Source organism: Haliotis asinina, chromosome 12 (genome assembly GCF_037392515.1).
Source record: "Haliotis asinina isolate JCU_RB_2024 chromosome 12, JCU_Hal_asi_v2, whole genome shotgun sequence".
In the NCBI taxonomy this organism is placed as follows: Eukaryota; Metazoa; Mollusca; class Gastropoda; order Lepetellida; family Haliotidae; genus Haliotis; species Haliotis asinina.
Genome location: NC_090291.1, coordinates 48,206,917 through 48,230,213, shown reverse-complemented (window position 1 = coordinate 48,230,213; position 23,297 = coordinate 48,206,917).

Below are 23,297 nucleotides of genomic sequence, written 5' to 3'. Positions count from 1 at the left end.
ATAGATATCCAGTTTCCAGTGTTTTGACAACCTATTAAGGTAAACCCAAGTGTCACCTCCAAAGAAAACAATGAAACAATCCACCCCAATGAACTGTGTCACATCTTTCACGCCACCAGTATCTCTATATTGTCTTACGAATCATCGTGAATGGGAGTACCGGGAATGACTAACAATTATATGTAACGTCTTGCGTAAGCTATTATCAAAGCTTAAAGCTACAATATCAACACTTTTGACACTCATCCCACCTTTTTAATTGACGCAGGTCGATGATGAAACACAAAGACATTGCAATTAAGCATCAAAAGGAATGGGATCGGCTCCTACATACATAGCCATCTTTGTCTGTTCGGCGTGGCCTTAGATTCGATGCGCATGTAATTGAGGGTGTGATTTACCTGAGTGCATCTCTTGTCTCTATTTGCACTATAAACGTGTACTTGACTACAGCAACCAAGAAGCGCGAACGCCTTTTTCAGTGCCGACAACCTGATTGTCTCTGACGTCAGCTGATTGTTGACGTCACTGCTCTATGACGTGTCAACAGGTCGTTCCCTAGCTCCATTGTCGGCATCAAGAGTATGTGCTTGACAAATACATCTTTCCCTTCTTGGCCCTTTGCCCACCCATCTTCATCTTGTGTCGCTTATCAACATGCTCCTACCTAGGTCGGGTGGGGTTGTCTTTCAGTCCTACTGCTTGCCGTGTGTCGGTAGTGGTGAATACAGCCACTACACAAAACTCTTACCAGCCTCTGAAAACAAGCCCTACAACATATTCATCTAACTTTGCATACACTGTACACTGCATACTTACTACTGCCGTGAAATTATGCCGTCACCTTGGACCATCGGCTGTGTCTACTTTTGGCCTTTGCAAGCGCTGGAAAGGTTGTCATTCATTCACAAGGTGTCTATGCTTTTCCAAGTGAGAGGTACGGTAGATAGGAATGGGTCCTCATTTGGGAAGTGTAGCATTTGAATATCCATACTGTCAGTCAGCGATAAAGAAAAGGCGGGGTACAGTTTGATGAATGTTTACCAACAGGGGAAAACACCGAAAACATCAAGAGAGAGAAAGTTGTGTTCCTACCATTCCTTGTGTGTCGCCTTGCGACTAATACAAATGACATCCAAACGGAAGCTTTTTATAGATATCCAGTTTCCAGTGTTTTGACAACCTATTAAGGTAAACCCAAGTGTCACCTCCAAAGAAAACAATGAAACAATCCACCCCAATGAACTGTGTCACATCTTACACGCCACCAGTATCTCTATATTGTCTTACGAATCATCGTGAATGGGAGTACCGGGAATGACTAACAATTATATGTAACGTCTTGCGTAAGCTATTATCAAAGCTTAAAGCTACAATATCAACACTTTTGACACTCATCCCACCTTTTTAATTGACGCAGGTCGATGATGAAGCACAAAGACATTGCAATTAAGCATCAAAAGGAATGGGATCGGCTCCTACATACATAGCCATCTTTGTCTGTTCGGCGTGGCCTTAGATTCGATGCGCATGTAATTAGTTTTGGAGAAGAAAATTGAGGGTGTGATTTACCTGAGTGCATCTCTTGTCTCTATTTGCACTATAAACGTGTACTTGACTACAGCAACCAAGAAGCGCGAACGCCTTTTTCAGTGCCGACAACCTGATTGTCTCTGACGTCAGCTGATTGTTGACGTCACTGCTCTATGACGTGTCAACAGGTCGTTCCCTAGCTCCATTGTCGGCATCAAGAGTATGTGCTTGACAACCACATCTTTCCCTTCTTGGCCCTTTGCCCACCCATCTTCATCTTGTGTCGCTTATCAACATGCTCCTACCTAGGTCGGGTGGGGTTGTCTTTCAGTCCTACTGCTTGCCGTGTGTCGGTAGTGGTGAATACAGCCACTACACAAAACTCTTACCAGCCTCTGAAAACAAGCCCTACAACATATTCATCTAACTTTGCATACACTGTACACTGCATACTTACTACTGCCGTGAAATTATGCCGTCACCTTGGACCATCGGCTGTGTCTACTTTTGGCCTTTGCAAGCGCTGGAAAGGTTGTCATTCATTCACAAAGTGTCTATGCTTTTCCAAGTGAGAGGTACGGTAGATAGGAATGGGTCCTCATTTGGGAAGTGTAGCATTTGAATATCCATACTGTCAGTCAGCGAAAAAGAAAAGGCGGGGTACAGTTTGATGAATGTTTACCAACAGGGGAAAACACCGAAAACATCAAGAGAGAGAAAGTTGTGTTCCTACCATTCCTTGTGTGTCGCCTTGCGACTAATACAAATGACATCCAAACGGAAGCTTTTTATAGATATCCAGTTTCCAGTGTTTTGACAACCTATTAAGGTAAACCCAAGTGTCACCTCCAAAGAAAACAATGAAACAATCCACCCCAATGAACTGTGTCACATCTTACACGCCACCAGTATCTCTATATTGCCTTACGAATCATCGTGAATGGGAGTACCGGGAATGACTAACAATTATATGTAACGTCTTGCGTAAGCTATTATCAAAGCTTAAAGCTACAATATCAACACTTTTGACACTCATCCCACCTTTTTAATTGACGCAGGTCGATGATGAAACACAAAGACATTGCAATTAAGCATCAAAAGGAATGGGATCGGCTCCTACATACATAGCCATCTTTGTCTGTTCGGCGTGGCCTTAGATTCGATGCGCATGTAATTAGTTTTGGAGAAGATAATTGAGGGTGTGATTTACCTGAGTGCATCTCTTGTCTCTATTTGCACTATAAACGTGTACTTGACTACAGCAACCAAGAAGCGCGAACGCCTTTTTCAGTGCCGACAGCCTGATTGTCTCTGACGTCAGCTGATTGTTGACGTCACTGCTCTATGACGTGTCAACAGGTCGTTCCCTAGCTCCATTGTCGGCATTAAGAGTATGTGCCTGACAACCACATCTTTCCCTTCTTGGCCCTTTGCCCACCCATCTTCATCTTGTGTCGCTTATCAACCTGCTCCTACCTAGGTCGGGTGGGGTTGTCTTTCAGTCCTACTGCTTGCCGTGTGTCGGTAGTGGTGAATACAGCCACTACACAAAACTCTTACCAGCCTCTGAAAACAAGCCCTACAACATATTCATCTAACTTTGCATACACTGTACACTGCATACTTACTACTGCCGTGAAATTATGCCGTCACCTTGGACCATCGGCTGTGTCTACTTTTGGCCTTTGCAAGCGCTGGAAAGGTTGTCATTCATTCACAAGGTGTCTATGCTTTTCCAAGTGAGAGGTACGGTAGATAGGAATGGGTCCTCATTTGGGAAGTGTAGCATTTGAATATCCATACTGTCAGTCAGCGATAAAGAAAAGGCGGGGTACAGTTTGATGAATGTTTACCAACAGGGGAAAACACCGAAAACATCAAGAGAGAGAAAGTTGTGTTCCTACCATTCCTTGTGTGTCGCCTTGCGACTGATACAAATGACATCCAAACGGAAGCTTTTTATAGATATCCAGTTTCCAGTGTTTTGACAACCTATTAAGGTAAACCCAAGTGTCACCTCCAAAGAAAACAATGAAACAATCCACCCCAATGAACTGTGTCACATCTTACACGCCACCAGTATCTCTATATTGCCTTACGAATCATCGTGAATGGGAGTACCGGAAATGACTAACAATTATATGTAACGTCTTGCGTAAGCTATTATCAAAGCTTAAAGCTACAATATCAACACTTTTGACACTCATCCCACCTTTTTAATTGACGCAGGTCGATGATGAAACACAAAGACATTGCAATTAAGCATCAAAAGGAATGGGATCGGCTCCTACATACATAGCCATCTTTGTCTGTTCGGCGTGGCCTTAGATTCGATGCGCATGTAATTAGTTTTGGAGAAGATAATTGAGGGTGTGATTTACCTGAGTGCATCTCTTGTCTCTATTTGCACTATAAACGTGTACTTGACTACAGCAACCAAGAAGCGCGAACGCCTTTTTCAGTGCCGACAACCTGATTGTCTCTGACGTCAGCTGATTGTTGACGTCACTGCTCTATGACGTGTCAACAGGTCGTTCCCTAGCTCCATTGTCGGCATCAAGAGTATGTGCTTGACAACCACATCTTTCCCTTCTTGGCCCTTTGCCCACCCATCTTCATCTTGTGTCGCTTATCAACATGCTCCTACCTAGGTCGGGTGGGGTTGTCTTTCAGTCCTACTGCTTGCCGTGTGTCGGTAGTGGTGAATACAGCCACTACACAAAACTCTTACCAGCCTCTGAAAACAAGCCCTACAACATATTCATCTAACTTTGCATACACTGTACACTGCATACTTACTACTGCCGTGAAATTATGCCGTCACCTTGGACCATCGGCTGTGTCTACTTTTGGCCTTTGCAAGCGCTGGAAAGGTTGTCATTCATTCACAAAGTGTCTATGCTTTTCCAAGTGAGAGGTACGGTAGATAGGAATGGGTCCTCATTTGGGAAGTGTAGCATTTGAATATCCATACTGTCAGTCAGCGATAAAGAAAAGGCGGGGTACAGTTTGATGAATGTTTACCAACAGGGGAAAACACCGAAAACATCAAGAGAGAGAAAGTTGTGTTCCTACCATTCCTTGTGTGTCGCCTTGCGACTAATACAAATGACATCCAAACGGAAGCTTTTTATAGATATCCAGTTTCCAGTGTTTTGACAACCTATTAAGGTAAACCCAAGTGTCACCTCCAAAGAAAACAATGAAACAATCCACCCCAATGAACTGTGTCACATCTTACACGCCACCAGTATCTCTATATTGCCTTACGAATCATCGTGAATGGGAGTACCGGGAATGACTAACAATTATATGTAACGTCTTGCGTAAGCTATTATCAAAGCTTAAAGCTACAATATCAACACTTTTGACACTCATCCCACCTTTTTAATTGACGCAGGTCGATGATGAAACACAAAGACATTGCAATTAAGCATCAAAAGGAATGGGATCGGCTCCTACATACATAGCCATCTTTGTCTGTTCGGCGTGGCCTTAGATTCGATGCGCATGTAATTAGTTTTGGAGAAGATAATTGAGGGTGTGATTTACCTGAGTGCATCTCTTGTCTCTATTTGCACTATAAACGTGTACTTGACTACAGCAACCAAGAAGCGCGAACGCCTTTTTCAGTGCCGACAACCTGATTGTCTCTGACGTCAGCTGATTGTTGACGTCACTGCTCTATGACGTGTCAACAGGTCGTTCCCTAGCTCCATTGTCGGCATCAAGAGTATGTGCTTGACAACCACATCTTTCCCTTCTTGGCCCTTTGCCCACCCATCTTCATCTTGTGTCGCTTATCAACATGCTCCTACCTAGGTCGGGTGGGGTTGTCTTTCAGTCCTACTGCTTGCCGTGTGTCGGTAGTGGTGAATACAGCCACTACACAAAACTCTTACCAGCCTCTGAAAACAAGCCCTACAACATATTCATCTAACTTTGCATACACTGTACACTGCATACTTACTACTGCCGTGAAATTATGCCGTCACCTTGGACCATCGGCTGTGTCTACTTTTGGCCTTTGCAAGCGCTGGAAAGGTTGTCATTCATTCACAAAGTGTCTATGCTTTTCCAAGTGAGAGGTACGGTAGATAGGAATGGGTCCTCATTTGGGAAGTGTAGCATTTGAATATCCATACTGTCAGTCAGCGATAAAGAAAAGGCGGGGTACAGTTTGATGAATGTTTACCAACAGGGGAAAACACCGAAAACATCAAGAGAGAGAAAGTTGTGTTCCTACCATTCCTTGTGTGTCGCCTTGCGACTAATACAAATGACATCCAAACGGAAGCTTTTTATAGATATCCAGTTTCCAGTGTTTTGACAACCTATTAAGGTAAACCCAAGTGTCACCTCCAAAGAAAACAATGAAACAATCCACCCCAATGAACTGTGTCACATCTTACACGCCACCAGTATCTCTATATTGCCTTACGAATCATCGTGAATGGGAGTACCGGGAATGACTAACAATTATATGTAACGTCTTGCGTAAGCTATTATCAAAGCTTAAAGCTACAATATCAACACTTTTGACACTCATCCCACCTTTTTAATTGACGCAGGTCGATGATGAAACACAAAGACATTGCAATTAAGCATCAAAAGGAATGGGATCGGCTCCTACATACATAGCCATCTTTGTCTGTTCGGCGTGGCCTTAGATTCGATGCGCATGTAATTAGTTTTGGAGAAGATAATTGAGGGTGTGATTTACCTGAGTGCATCTCTTGTCTCTATTTGCACTATAAACGTGTACTTGACTACAGCAACCAAGAAGCGCGAACGCCTTTTTCAGTGCCGACAACCTGATTGTCTCTGACGTCAGCTGATTGTTGACGTCACTGCTCTATGACGTGTCAACAGGTCGTTCCCTAGCTCCATTGTCGGCATCAAGAGTATGTGCTTGACAACCACATCTTTCCCTTCTTGGCCCTTTGCCCACCCATCTTCATCTTGTGTCGCTTATCAACATGCTCCTACCTAGGTCGGGTGGGGTTGTCTTTCAGTCCTACTGCTTGCCGTGTGTCGGTAGTGGTGAATACAGCCACTACACAAAACTCTTACCAGCCTCTGAAAACAAGCCCTACAACATATTCATCTAACTTTGCATACACTGTACACTGCATACTTACTACTGCCGTGAAATTATGCCGTCACCTTGGACCATCGGCTGTGTCTACTTTTGGCCTTTGCAAGCGCTGGAAAGGTTGTCATTCATTCACAAGGTGTCTATGCTTTTCCAAGTGAGAGGTACGGTAGATAGGAATGGGTCCTCATTTGGGAAGTGTAGCATTTGAATATCCATACTGTCAGTCAGCGAAAAAGAAAAGGCGGGGTACAGTTTGATGAATGTTTACCAACAGGGGAAAACACCGAAAACATCAAGAGAGAGAAAGTTGTGTTCCTACCATTCCTTGTGTGTCGCCTTGCGACTAATACAAATGACATCCAAACGGAAGCTTTTTATAGATATCCAGTTTCCAGTGTTTTGACAACCTATTAAGGTAAACCCAAGTGTCACCTCCAAAGAAAACAATGAAACAATCCACCCCAATGAACTGTGTCACATCTTACACGCCACCAGTATCTCTATATTGTCTTACGAATCATCGTGAATGGGAGTACCGGAAATGACTAACAATTATATGTAACGTCTTGCGTAAGCTATTATCAAAGCTTAAAGCTACAATATCAACACTTTTGACACTCATCCCACCTTTTTAATTGACGCAGGTCGATGATGAAACACAAAGACATTGCAATTAAGCATCAAAAGGAATGGGATCGGCTCCTACATACATAGCCATCTTTGTCTGTTCGGCGTGGCCTTAGATTCGATGCGCATGTAATTAGTTTTGGAGAAGATAATTGAGGGTGTGATTTACCTGAGTGCATCTCTTGTCTCTATTTGCACTATAAACGTGTACTTGACTACAGCAACCAAGAAGCGCGAACGCCTTTTTCAGTGCCGACAACCTGATTGTCTCTGACGTCAGCTGATTGTTGACGTCACTGCTCTATGACGTGTCAACAGGTCGTTCCCTAGCTCCATTGTCGGCATCAAGAGTATGTGCTTGACAACCACATCTTTCCCTTCTTGGCCCTTTGCCCACCCATCTTCATCTTGTGTCGCTTATCAACATGCTCCTACCTAGGTCGGGTGGGGTTGTCTTTCAGTCCTACTGCTTGCCGTGTGTCGGTAGTGGTGAATACAGCCACTACACAAAACTCTTACCAGCCTCTGAAAACAAGCCCTACAACATATTCATCTAACTTTGCATACACTGTACACTGCATACTTACTACTGCCGTGAAATTATGCCGTCACCTTGGACCATCGGCTGTGTCTACTTTTGGCCTTTGCAAGCGCTGGAAAGGTTGTCATTCATTCACAAAGTGTCTATGCTTTTCCAAGTGAGAGGTACGGTAGATAGGAATGGGTCCTCATTTGGGAAGTGTAGCATTTGAATATCCATACTGTCAGTCAGCGATAAAGAAAAGGCGGGGTACAGTTTGATGAATGTTTACCAACAGGGGAAAACACCGAAAACATCAAGAGAGAGAAAGTTGTGTTCCTACCATTCCTTGTGTGTCGCCTTGCGACTAATACAAATGACATCCAAACGGAAGCTTTTTATAGATATCCAGTTTCCAGTGTTTTGACAACCTATTAAGGTAAACCCAAGTGTCACCTCCAAAGAAAACAATGAAACAATCCACCCCAATGAACTGTGTCACATCTTACACGCCACCAGTATCTCTATATTGCCTTACGAATCATCGTGAATGGGAGTACCGGGAATGACTAACAATTATATGTAACGTCTTGCGTAAGCTATTATCAAAGCTTAAAGCTACAATATCAACACTTTTGACACTCATCCCACCTTTTTAATTGACGCAGGTCGATGATGAAACACAAAGACATTGCAATTAAGCATCAAAAGGAATGGGATCGGCTCCTACATACATAGCCATCTTTGTCTGTTCGGCGTGGCCTTAGATTCGATGCGCATGTAATTAGTTTTGGAGAAGATAATTGAGGGTGTGATTTACCTGAGTGCATCTCTTGTCTCTATTTGCACTATAAACGTGTACTTGACTACAGCAACCAAGAAGCGCGAACGCCTTTTTCAGTGCCGACAACCTGATTGTCTCTGACGTCAGCTGATTGTTGACGTCACTGCTCTATGACGTGTCAACAGGTCGTTCCCTAGCTCCATTGTCGGCATCAAGAGTATGTGCTTGACAACCACATCTTTCCCTTCTTGGCCCTTTGCCCACCCATCTTCATCTTGTGTCGCTTATCAACATGCTCCTACCTAGGTCGGGTGGGGTTGTCTTTCAGTCCTACTGCTTGCCGTGTGTCGGTAGTGGTGAATACAGCCACTACACAAAACTCTTACCAGCCTCTGAAAACAAGCCCTACAACATATTCATCTAACTTTGCATACACTGTACACTGCATACTTACTACTGCCGTGAAATTATGCCGTCACCTTGGACCATCGGCTGTGTCTACTTTTGGCCTTTGCAAGCGCTGGAAAGGTTGTCATTCATTCACAAGGTGTCTATGCTTTTCCAAGTGAGAGGTACGGTAGATAGGAATGGGTCCTCATTTGGGAAGTGTAGCATTTGAATATCCATACTGTCAGTCAGCGAAAAAGAAAAGGCGGGGTACAGTTTGATGAATGTTTACCAACAGGGGAAAACACCGAAAACATCAAGAGAGAGAAAGTTGTGTTCCTACCATTCCTTGTGTGTCGCCTTGCGACTAATACAAATGACATCCAAACGGAAGCTTTTTATAGATATCCAGTTTCCAGTGTTTTGACAACCTATTAAGGTAAACCCAAGTGTCACCTCCAAAGAAAACAATGAAACAATCCACCCCAATGAACTGTGTCACATCTTACACGCCACCAGTATCTCTATATTGTCTTACGAATCATCGTGAATGGGAGTACCGGAAATGACTAACAATTATATGTAACGTCTTGCGTAAGCTATTATCAAAGCTTAAAGCTACAATATCAACACTTTTGACACTCATCCCACCTTTTTAATTGACGCAGGTCGATGATGAAACACAAAGACATTGCAATTAAGCATCAAAAGGAATGGGATCGGCTCCTACATACATAGCCATCTCTGTCTGTTCGGCGTGGCCTTAGATTCGATGCGCATGTAATTAGTTTTGGAGAAGAAAATTGAGGGTGTGATTTACCTGAGTGCATCTCTTGTCTCTATTTGCACTATAAACGTGTACTTGACTACAGCAACCAAGAAGCGCGAACGCCTTTTTCAGTGCCGACAGCCTGATTGTCTCTGACGTCAGCTGATTGTTGACGTCACTGCTCTATGACGTGTCAACAGGTCGTTCCCTAGCTCCATTGTCGGCATTAAGAGTATGTGCCTGACAACCACATCTTTCCCTTCTTGGCCCTTTGCCCACCCATCTTCATCTTGTGTCGCTTATCAACCTGCTCCTACCTAGGTCGGGTGGGGTTGTCTTTCAGTCCTACTGCTTGCCGTGTGTCGGTAGTGGTGAATACAGCCACTACACAAAACTCTTACCAGCCTCTGAAAACAAGCCCTACAACATATTCATCTAACTTTGCATACACTGTACACTGCATACTTACTACTGCCGTGAAATTATGCCGTCACCTTGGACCATCGGCTGTGTCTACTTTTGGCCTTTGCAAGCGCTGGAAAGGTTGTCATTCATTCACAAGGTGTCTATGCTTTTCCAAGTGAGAGGTACGGTAGATAGGAATGGGTCCTCATTTGGGAAGTGTAGCATTTGAATATCCATACTGTCAGTCAGCGATAAAGAAAAGGCGGGGTACAGTTTGATGAATGTTTACCAACAGGGGAAAACACCGAAAACATCAAGAGAGAGAAAGTTGTGTTCCTACCATTCCTTGTGTGTCGCCTTGCGACTGATACAAATGACATCCAAACGGAAGCTTTTTATAGATATCCAGTTTCCAGTGTTTTGACAACCTATTAAGGTAAACCCAAGTGTCACCTCCAAAGAAAACAATGAAACAATCCACCCCAATGAACTGTGTCACATCTTACACGCCACCAGTATCTCTATATTGCCTTACGAATCATCGTGAATGGGAGTACCGGAAATGACTAACAATTATATGTAACGTCTTGCGTAAGCTATTATCAAAGCTTAAAGCTACAATATCAACACTTTTGACACTCATCCCACCTTTTTAATTGACGCAGGTCGATGATGAAACACAAAGACATTGCAATTAAGCATCAAAAGGAATGGGATCGGCTCCTACATACATAGCCATCTTTGTCTGTTCGGCGTGGCCTTAGATTCGATGCGCATGTAATTAGTTTTGGAGAAGATAATTGAGGGTGTGATTTACCTGAGTGCATCTCTTGTCTCTATTTGCACTATAAACGTGTACTTGACTACAGCAACCAAGAAGCGCGAACGCCTTTTTCAGTGCCGACAACCTGATTGTCTCTGACGTCAGCTGATTGTTGACGTCACTGCTCTATGACGTGTCAACAGGTCGTTCCCTAGCTCCATTGTCGGCATCAAGAGTATGTGCTTGACAACCACATCTTTCCCTTCTTGGCCCTTTGCCCACCCATCTTCATCTTGTGTCGCTTATCAACATGCTCCTACCTAGGTCGGGTGGGGTTGTCTTTCAGTCCTACTGCTTGCCGTGTGTCGGTAGTGGTGAATACAGCCACTACACAAAACTCTTACCAGCCTCTGAAAACAAGCCCTACAACATATTCATCTAACTTTGCATACACTGTACACTGCATACTTACTACTGCCGTGAAATTATGCCGTCACCTTGGACCATCGGCTGTGTCTACTTTTGGCCTTTGCAAGCGCTGGAAAGGTTGTCATTCATTCACAAGGTGTCTATGCTTTTCCAAGTGAGAGGTACGGTAGATAGGAATGGGTCCTCATTTGGGAAGTGTAGCATTTGAATATCCATACTGTCAGTCAGCGATAAAGAAAAGGCGGGGTACAGTTTGATGAATGTTTACCAACAGGGGAAAATACCGAAAACATCAAGAGAGAGAAAGTTGTGTTCCTACCATTCCTTGTGTGTCGCCTTGCGACTAATACAAATGACATCCAAACGGAAGCTTTTTGTAGATATCCAGTTTCCAGTGTTTTGACAACCTATTAAGGTAAACCCAAGTGTCACCTCCAAAGAAAACAATGAAACAATCCACCCCAATGAACTGTGTCACATCTTACACGCCACCAGTATCTCTATATTGTCTTACGAATCATCGTGAATGGGAGTACCGGGAATGACTAACAATTATATGTAACGTCTTGCGTAAGCTATTATCAAAGCTTAAAGCTACAATATCAACACTTTTGACACTCATCCCACCTTTTTAATTGACGCAGGTCGATGATGAAACACAAAGACATTGCAATTAAGCATCAAAAGGAATGGGATCGGCTCCTACATACATAGCCATCTTTGTCTGTTCGGCGTGGCCTTAGATTCGATGCGCATGTAATTAGTTTTGGAGAAGATAATTGAGGGTGTGATTTACCTGAGTGCATCTCTTGTCTCTATTTGCACTATAAACGTGTACTTGACTACAGCAACCAAGAAGCGCGAACGCCTTTTTCAGTGCCGACAGCCTGATTGTCTCTGACGTCAGCTGATTGTTGACGTCACTGCTCTATGACGTGTCAACAGGTCGTTCCCTAGCTCCATTGTCGGCATTAAGAGTATGTGCTTGACAACCACATCTTTCCCTTCTTGGCCCTTTGCGCACCCATCTTCATCTTGTGTCGCTTATCAACCTGCTCCTACCTAGGTCGGGTGGGGTTGTCTTTCAGTCCTACTGCTTGCCGTGTGTCGGTAGTGGTGAATACAGCCACTACACAAAACTCTTACCAGCCTCTGAAAACAAGCCCTACAACATATTCATCTAACTTTGCATACACTGTACACTGCATACTTACTACTGCCGTGAAATTATGCCGTCACCTTGGACCATCGGCTGTGTCTACTTTTGGCCTTTGCAAGCGCTGGAAAGGTTGTCATTCATTCACAAGGTGTCTATGCTTTTCCAAGTGAGAGGTACGGTAGAGAGGAATGGGTCCTCATTTGGGAAGTGTAGCATTTGAATATCCATACTGTCAGTCAGCGATAAAGAAAAGGCGGGGTACAGTTTGATGAATGTTTACCAACAGGGGAAAACACCGAAAACATCAAGAGAGAGAAAGTTGTGTTCCTACCATTCCTTGTGTGTCGCCTTGCGACTAATACAAATGACATCCAAACGGAAGCTTTTTATAGATATCCAGTTTCCAGTGTTTTGACAACCTATTAAGGTAAACCCAAGTGTCACCTCCAAAGAAAACAATGAAACAATCCACCCCAATGAACTGTGTCACATCTTACACGCCACCAGTATCTCTATATTGTCTTACGAATCATCGTGAATGGGAGTACCGGGAATGACTAACAATTATATGTAACGTCTTGCGTAAGCTATTATCAAAGCTTAAAGCTACAATATCAACACTTTTGACACTCATCCCACCTTTTTAATTGACGCAGGTCGATGATGAAACACAAAGACATTGCAATTAAGCATCAAAAGGAATGGGATCGGCTCCTACATACATAGCCAACTTTGTCTGTTCGGCGTGGCCTTAGATTCGATGCGCATGTAACTTGTTTTGGAGAAGAAAATTGAGGGTGTGATTTACCTGAGTGCATCTCTTGTCTCTATTTGCACTATAAACGTGTACTTGACTACAGCAACCAAGAAGCGCGAACGCCTTTTTCAGTGCCGACAACCTGATTGTCTCTGACGTCAGCTGATTGTTGACGTCACTGCTCTATGACGTGTCAATAGGTCGTTCCCAAACTCCATTGTCGGCATCAAGAGTATGTGCTTGGCAACCACATCTTTCCCTTCTTGGCCCTTTGCCCACCCATGTTCATCTTGTGTCGCTTATCAACATGCTCCTACCTAGGTCGGGTGGGGTTGTCTTTCAGTCCTACTGCTTGTCGTGTGTCGGTAGTGGTGAATACAGCCACTACACAAAACTCTTACCAGCCTCTGAAAACAAGCCCTACAACATATTCATCTAACTTTGCATACACTGTACACTGCATACTTACTACTGCCGTGAAATTATGCCGTCACCTTGGACCATCGGCTGTGTCTACTTTTGGCCTTTGCAAGCGCTGGAAAGGTTGTCATTCATTCACAAGGTGTCTATGCTTTTCCAAGTGAGAGGTACGGTAGATAGGAATGGGTCCTCATTTGGGAAGTGTAGCATTTGAATATCCATACTGTCAGTCAGCGATAAAGAAAAGGCGGGGTACAGTTTGATGAATGTTTACCAACAGGGGAAAATACCGAAAACATCAAGAGAGAGAAAGTTGTGTTCCTACCATTCCTTGTGTGTCGCCTTGCGACTAATACAAATGACATCCAAACGGAAGCTTTTTATAGATATCCAGTTTCCAGTGTTTTGACAACCTATTAAGGTAAACCCAAGTGTCACCTCCAAAGAAAACAATGAAACAATCCACCCCAATGAACTGTGTCACATCTTACACGCCACCAGTATCTCTATATTGTCTTACGAATCATCGTGAATGGGAGTACCGGGAATGACTAACAATTATATGTAACGTCTTGCGTAAGCTATTATCAAAGCTTAAAGCTACAATATCAACACTTTTGACACTCATCCCACCTTTTTAATTGACGCAGGTCGATGATGAAACACAAAGACATTGCAATTAAGCATCAAAAGGAATGGGATCGGCTCCTACATACATAGCCATCTTTGTCTGTTCGGCGTGGCCTTAGATTCGATGCGAATGTAATTAGTTTTGGAGAAGAAAATTGAGGGTGTGATTACCTGAGTGCATCTCTTGTCTCTATTTGCACTATAAACGTGTACTTGACTACAGCAACCAAGAAGCGCGAACGCCTTTTTCAGTGCCGACAACCTGATTGTCTCTGACGTCAGCTGATTGTTGACGTCACTGCTCTATGACGTGTCAACAGGTCGTTCCCTAGCTCCATTGTCGGCATCAAGAGTATGTGCTTGGCAACCACATCTTTCCCTTCTTGGCCCTTTGCCCACCCATGTTCATCTTGTGTCGCTTATCAACATGCTCCTACCTAGGTCGGGTGGGGTTGTCTTTCAGTCCTACTGCTTGCCGTGTGTCGGTAGTGGTGAATACAGCCACTACACAAAACTCTTACCAGCCTCTGAAAACAAGCCCTACAACATATTCATCTAACTTTGCATACACTGTACACTGCATACTTACTACTGCCGTGAAATTATGCCGTCACCTTGGACCATCGGCTGTGTCTACTTTTGGCCTTTGCAAGGGCTGGAAAGGTTGTCATTCATTCACAAGGTGTCTATGCTTTTCCAAGTGAGAGGTACGGTAGATAGGAATGGGTCCTCATTTGGGAAGTGTAGCATTTGAATATCCATACTGTCAGTCAGCGATAAAGAAAAGGCGGGGTACAGTTTGATGAATGTTTACCAACAGGGGAAAATACCGAAAACATCGGTTGTGAAAAGTTGTGTTCCTACCATTCCTTGTTTGTCGCCTTGCGACTGATACAAATGACATCCAAACGGAAGCTTTTTATAGATATCCAGTTTCCAGTGTTTTGACAACCTATTAAGGTAAACCCAAGTGTCACCTCCAAAGAAAACAATGAAACAATCCACCCCAATGAACTGTGTCACATCTTACACGCCACCAGTATCTCTATATTGTCTTACGAATCATCGTGAATGGGAGTACCGGGAATGACTAACAATTATATGTAACGTCTTGCGTAAGCTATTATCAAAGCTTAAAGCTACAATATCAACACTTTTGACACTCATCCCACCTTTTTAATTGACGCAGGTCGATGATGAAACACAAAGACATTGCAATTAAGCATCAAAAGGAATGGGATCGGCTCCTACATACATAGCCATCTTTGTCTGTTCGGCGTGGCCTTAGATTCGATGCGCATGTAATTAGTTTTGGAGAAGATAATTGAGGGTGTGATTTACCTGAGTGCATCTCTTGTCTCTATTTGCACTATAAACGTGTACTTGACTACAGCAACCAAGAAGCGCGAACGCCTTTTTCAGTGCCGACAACCTGATTGTCTCTGACGTCAGCTGATTGTTGACGTCACTGCTCTATGACGTGTCAACAGGTCGTTCCCTAGCTCCATTGTCGGCATCAAGAGTATGTGCTTGGCAACCACATCTTTCCCTTCTTGGCCCTTTGCCCACCCATGTTCATCTTGTGTCGCTTATCAACATGCTCCTACCTAGGTCGGGTGGGGTTGTCTTTCAGTCCTACTGCTTGCCGTGTGTCGGTAGTGGTGAATACAGCCACTACACAAAACTCTTACCAGCTTCTGAAAACAAGCCCTACAACATATTCATCTAACTTTGCATACACTGTACACTGCATACTTACTACTGCCGTGAAATTATGCCGTCACCTTGGACCATCGGCTGTGTCTACTTTTGGCCTTTGCAAGCGCTGGAAAGGTTGTCATTCATTCACAAGGTGTCTATGCTTTTCCAAGTGAGAGGTACGGTAGATAGGAATGGGTCCTCATTTGGGAAGTGTAGCATTTGAATATCCATACTGCCAGTCAGCGATAAAGAAAAGGCGGGGTACAGTTTGATGAATGTTTACCAACAGGGGAAAATACCGAAAACATCAAGAGAGAGAAAGTTGTGTTCCTACCATTCCTTGTGTGTCGCCTTGCGACTGATACAAATGACATCCAAACGGAAGCTTTTTATAGATATCCAGTTTCCAGTGTTTTGACAACCTATTAAGGTAAACCCAAGTGTCACCTCCAAAGAAAACAATGAAACAATCCACCCCAATGAACTGTGTCACATCTTACACGCCACCAGTATCTCTATATTGTCTTACGAATCATCGTGAATGGGAGTACCGGGAATGACTAACAATTATATGTAACGTCTTGCGTAAGCTATTATCAAAGCTTAAAGCTACAATATCAACACTTTTGACACTCATCCCACCTTTTTAATTGACGCAGGTCGATGATGAAACACAAAGACATTGCAATTAAGCATCAAAAGGAATGGGATCGGCTCCTACATACATAGCCATCTTTGTCTGTTCGGCGTGGCCTTAGATTCGATGCGAATGTAATTAGTTTTGGAGAAGAAAATTGAGGGTGTGATTACCTGAGTGCATCTCTTGTCTCTATTTGCACTATAAACGTGTACTTGACTACAGCAACCAAGAAGCGCGAACGCCTTTTTCAGTGCCGACAACCTGATTGTCTCTGACGTCAGCTGATTGTTGACGTCACTGCTCTATGACGTGTCAACAGGTCGTTCCCTAGCTCCATTGTCGGCATCAAGAGTATGTGCTTGGCAACCACATCTTTCCCTTCTTGGCCCTTTGCCCACCCATGTTCATCTTGTGTCGCTTATCAACATGCTCCTACCTAGGTCGGGTGGGGTTGTCTTTCAGTCCTACTGCTTGCCGTGTGTCGGTAGTGGTGAATACAGCCACTACACAAAACTCTTACCAGCCTCTGAAAACAAGCCCTACAACATATTCATCTAACTTTGCATACACTGTACACTGCATACTTACTACTGCCGTGAAATTATGCCGTCACCTTGGACCATCGGCTGTGTCTACTTTTGGCCTTTGCAAGGGCTGGAAAGGTTGTCATTCATTCACAAGGTGTCTATGCTTTTCCAAGTGAGAGGTACGGTAGATAGGAATGGGTCCTCATTTGGGAAGTGTAGCATTTGAATATCCATACTGTCAGTCAGCGATAAAGAAAAGGCGGGGTACAGTTTGATGAATGTTTACCAACAGGGGAAAATACCGAAAACATCGGTTGTGAAAAGTTGTGTTCCTACCATTCCTTGTTTGTCGCCTTGCGACTGATACAAATGACATCCAAACGGAAGCTTTTTATAGATATCCAGTTTCCAGTGTTTTGACAACCTATTAAGGTAAACCCAAGTGTCACCTCCAAAGAAAACAATGAAACAATCCACCCCAATGAACTGTGTCACATCTTACACGCCACCAGTATCTCTATATTGTCTTACGAATCATCGTGAATGGGAGTACCGGGAATGACTAACAATTATATGTAACGTCTTGCGTAAGCTATTATCAAAGCTTAAAGCTACAATATCAACACTTTTGACACTCATCCCACCTTTTTAATTGACGCAGGTCGATGATGAAACACAAAGACATTGCAATTAAGCATCAAAAGGAATGGGATCGGCTCCTACATACATAGCCATCTTTGTCTGTTCGGCGTGGCCTTAGATTCGATGCGCATGTAATTAGTTTTGGAGAAGATAATTGAGGGTGTGATTTACCTGAGTGCATCTCTTGTCTCTATTTGCACTATAAACGTGTACTTGACTACAGCAACCAAGAAGCGCGAACGCCTTTTTCAGTGCCGACAACCTGATTGTCTCTGACGTCAGCTGATTGTTGACGTCACTGCTCTATGACGTGTCAACAGGTCGTTCCCTAGCTCCATTGTCGGCATCAAGAGTATGTGCTTGGCAACCACATCTTTCCCTTCTTGGCCCTTTGCCCACCCATGTTCATCTTGTGTCGCTTATCAACATGCTCCTACCTAGGTCGGGTGGGGTTGTCTTTCAGTCCTACTGCTTGCCGTGTGTCGGTAGTGGTGAATACAGCCACTACACAAAACTCTTACCAGCTTCTGAAAACAAGCCCTACAACATATTCATCTAACTTTGCATACACTGTACACTGCATACTTACTACTGCCGTGAAATTATGCCGTCACCTTGGACCATCGGCTGTGTCTACTTTTGGCCTTTGCAAGCGCTGGAAAGGTTGTCATTCATTCACAAGGTGTCTATGCTTTTCCAAGTGAGAGGTACGGTAGATAGGAATGGGTCCTCATTTGGGAAGTGTAGCATTTGAATATCCATACTGCCAGTCAGCGATAAAGAAAAGGCGGGGTACAGTTTGATGAATGTTTACCAACAGGGGAAAATACCGAAAACATCAAGAGAGAGAAAGTTGTGTTCCTACCATTCCTTGTGTGTCGCCTTGCGACTGATACAAATGACATCCAAACGGAAGCTTTTTATAGATGTCCAGTTTCCAGTGTTTTGACAACCTATTAAGGTAAACCGAAGTGTCACCTCCAAAGAAAACAATGAAACAATCCACCCCAATGAACTGTGTCACATCTTACACGCCACCAGTATCTCTATATTGTCATACGAATCATCGTGAATGGGAGTACCGGGAATGACTAACAATTATATGTAACGTCTTGCGTAAGCTATTATCAAAGTTTAAAGCTACAATATCAACACTTTTGACACTCATCCCACCTTTTTAATTGACGCAGGTCGATGATGAAACACAAAGACATTGCAATTAAGCATCAAAAGGAATGGGATCGGCTCCTACATACATAGCCATCTTTGTCTGTTCGGCGTGGCCTTAGATTCGATGCGCATGTAATTAGTTTTGGAGAAGAAAATTGAGGGTGTGATTTACCTGAGTTCATCTCTTGTCTCTATTTGCACTATAAACGTGTACTTGACTACAGCAACCAAGAAGCGCGAACGCCTTTTTCAGTGCCGACAGCCTGATTGTCTCTGACGTCAGCTGATGCTGACGTCACTGCTCTATGACGTGTCAACAGGTCGTTCCCTAGCTCCATTGTCGGCATCAAGAGTATGTGCTTGACAACCACATCTTTCCCTTCTTGGCCCTTTGCCCACCCATGTTCATCTCGTGTCGCTTATCAACCTGCTCCTACCTAGGTCGGGTGGGGTTGTCTTTCAGTCCTACTGCTTGCCGTGTGTCGGTAGTGGTGAATACAGCCACTGCACAAAACTCTTACCAGCCTCTGAAAACAAGCCCTACAACATATTCATCTAACTTTGCATACACTGTACACTGCATACTTACTACTGCCGTGAAATTATGCCGTCACCTTGGACCATCGGCTGTGTCTACTTTTGGCCTTTGCAAGCGCTGGAAAGGTTGTCATTCATTCACAAGGTGTCTATGCTTTTCCAAGTGAGAGGTACGGTAGATAGGAATGGGTCCTCATCTGGGAAGTGTAGCATTTGAATATCCATACTGTCAGTCAGCGATAAAGAAAAGGCGGGGTACAGTTTGATGAATGTTTACCAACAGGGGAAAATACCGAAAACATCAAGAGAGAGAAAGTTGTGTTCCTACCATTCCTTGTGTGTCGCCTTGCGACTGATACAAATGACATCCAAACGGAAGCTTTTTATAGATATCCAGTTTCCAGTGTTTTGACAACCTATTAAGGTAAACCCAAGTGTCACCTCCAAAGAAAACAATGAAACAATCCACCCCAATGAACTGTGTCACATCTTACACGCCACCAGTATCTCTATATTGTCATGCGAATCATCGTGAATGGGAGTACCGGGAATGACTAACAATTATATCTAACGTCTTGCGTAAGCTATTATCAAAGCTTAAAGCTACAATATCAACACTTTTGACACTCATCCCACCTTTTTAATTGACGCAGGTCGATGATGAAACACAAAGACATTGCAATTAAGCATCAAAAGGAATGGGATCGGCTCCTACATACATAGCCATTTTTCTCTGTTCGGCGTGGCCTTAGATTCGATGCGCATGTAATTAGTTTTGGAGAAGAAAATTGAGGGTGTGATTTACCTGAGTGCATCTCTTGTCTCTATTTGCACTATAAACGTGTACTTGACTACAGCAACCAAGAAGCGCGAACGCCTTTTTCAGTGCCGACAACCTGATTGTCTCTGACGTCAGCTGATGCTGACGTCACTGCTCTATGACGTGTCAACAGGTCGTTCCCTAGCTCCATTGTCGGCATTAAGAGTATGTGCTTGACAACCACATCTTTCCCTTCTTGGCCCTTTGCCCACCCATGTTCATCTCGTGTCGCTTATCAACCTGCTCCTACCTAGGTCGGGTGGGGTTGTCTTTCAGTCCTACTGCTTGCCGTGTGTCGGTAGTGGTGAATACAGCCACTGCACAAAACTCTTACCAGCCTCTGAAAACAAGCCCTACAACATATTCATCTAACTTTGCATACACTGTACACTGCATACTTACTACTGCCGTGAAATTATGCCGTCACCTTGGACCATCGGCTGTGTCTACTTTTGGCCTTTGCAAGCGCTGGAAAGGTTGTCATTCATTCACAAGGTGTCTATGCTTTTCCAAGTGAGAGGTACGGTAGATAGGAATGGGTCCTCATTTGGGAAGTGTAGCATTTGAATATCCATACTGTCAGTCAGCGATAAAGAAAAGGCGGGGTACAGTTTGATGAATGTTTACCAACAGGGGAAAATACCGAAAACATCAAGAGAGAGAAAGTTGTGTTCCCACCATTCCTTGTGTGTCGCCTTGCGTGTATGTAACGTCTTGCGTAAGCTACTATCAAAGCTTAAAGCTACAAAAACACTTTTGACACTCATCCCACCTTTTTAATTGACGCAGGTCGATGATGAAACACAAAGACATTGCAATTAAGCATCAAAAGGAATGGGATCGGCTCCTACATACATAGTCATCTTTGTCTGTTCGGCGTGGCCTTAGATTAGATGCGCATGCAATTAGTTTTGGAGAAGAAAATTGAGGGTGTGATTTACCTGAGTGCATCTCTTGTCTCTATTTGCACTATAAACGTGTACTTGACTACAGCAACCAAGAAGCGCGAACGCCTTTTTCAGTGCCGACAACCTGATTGTCTCTGACGTCAGCTGATTGTTGACGTCACTGCTCTATGACGTGTCAACAGGTCGTTCCCTAGCTCCATTGTCGGCATCAAGAGTATGTGCTTGGCAACCACATCTTTCCCTTCTTGGCCCTTTGCCCACCCATGTTCATCTTGTGTCGCTTATCAACATGCTCCTACCTAGGTCGGGTGGGGTTGTCTTTCAGTCCTACTGCTTGCCGTGTGTCGGTAGTGGTGAATACAGCCACTACACAAAACTCTTACCAGCTTCTGAAAACAAGCCCTACAACATATTCATCTAACTTTGCATACACTGTACACTGCATACTTACTACTGCCGTGAAATTATGCCGTCACCTTGGACCATCGGCTGTGTCTACTTTCGGCCTTTGCAAGCGCTGGAAAGGTTGTCATTCATTCACAAGGTGTCTATGCTTTTCCAAGTGAGAGGTACGGTAGATAGGAATGGGTCCTCATTTGGGAAGTGTAGCATTTGAATATCCATACTGCCAGTCAGCGATAAAGAAAAGGCGGGGTACAGTTTGATGAATGTTTACCAACAGGGGAAAATACCGAAAACATCAAGAGAGAGAAAGTTGTGTTCCTACCATTCCTTGTGTGTCGCCTTGCGACTGATACAAATGACATCCAAACGGAAGCTTTTTATAGATGTCCAGTTTCCAGTGTTTTGACAACCTATTAAGGTAAACCCAAGTGTCACCTCCAAAGAAAACAATGAAACAATCCACCCCAATGAACTGTGTCACATCTTACACGCCACCAGTATCTCTATATTGTCATACGAATCATCGTGAATGGGAGTACCGGGAATGACTAACAATTATATGTAACGTCTTGCGTAAGCTATTATCAAAGCTTAAAGCTACAATATCAACACTTTTGACACTCATCCCACCTTTTTAATTGACGCAGGTCGATGATGAAACACAAAGACATTGCAATTAAGCATCAAAAGGAATGGGATCGGCTCCTACATACATAGCCATCTTTGTCTGTTCGGCGTGGCCTTAGATTCGATGCGCATGTAATTAGTTTTGGAGAAGAAAATTGAGGGTGTGATTTACCTGAGTGCATCTCTTGTCTCTATTTGCACTATAAACGTGTACTTGACTACAGCAACCAAGAAGCGCGAACGCCTTTTTCAGTGCCGACAGCCTGATTGTCTCTGACGTCAGCTGATGCTGACGTCACTGCTCTATGACGTGTCAACAGGTCGTTCCCTAGCTCCATTGTCGGCATCAAGAGTATGTGCTTGACAACCACATCTTTCCCTTCTTGGCCCTTTGCCCACCCATGTTCATCTCGTGTCGCTTATCAACCTGCTCCTACCTAGGTCGGGTGGGGTTGTCTTTCAGTCCTACTGCTTGCCGTGTGTCGGTAGTGGTGAATACAGCCACTGCACAAAACTCTTACCAGCCTCTGAAAACAAGCCCTACAACATATTCATCTAACTTTGCATACACTGTACACTGCATACTTACTACTGCCGTGAAATTATGCCGTCACCTTGGACCATCGGCTGTGTCTACTTTTGGCCTTTGCAAGCGTTGGAAAGGTTGTCATTCATTCACAAGGTGTCTATGCTTTTCCAAGTGAGAGGTACGGTAGATAGGAATGGGTCCTCATTTGGGAAGTGTAGCATTTGAATATCCATACTGCCAGTCAGCGATAAAGAAAAGGCGGGGTACAGTTTGATGAATGTTTACCAACAGGGGAAAATACCGAAAACATCAAGAGAGAGAAAGTTGTGTTCCTACCATTCCTTGTGTGTCGCCTTGCGACTGATACAAATGACATCCAAACGGAAGCTTTTTATAGATGTCCAGTTTCCAGTGTTTTGACAACCTATTAAGGTAAACCCAAGTGTCACCTCCAAAGAAAACAATGAAACAATCCACCCCAATGAACTGTGTCACATCTTACACGCCACC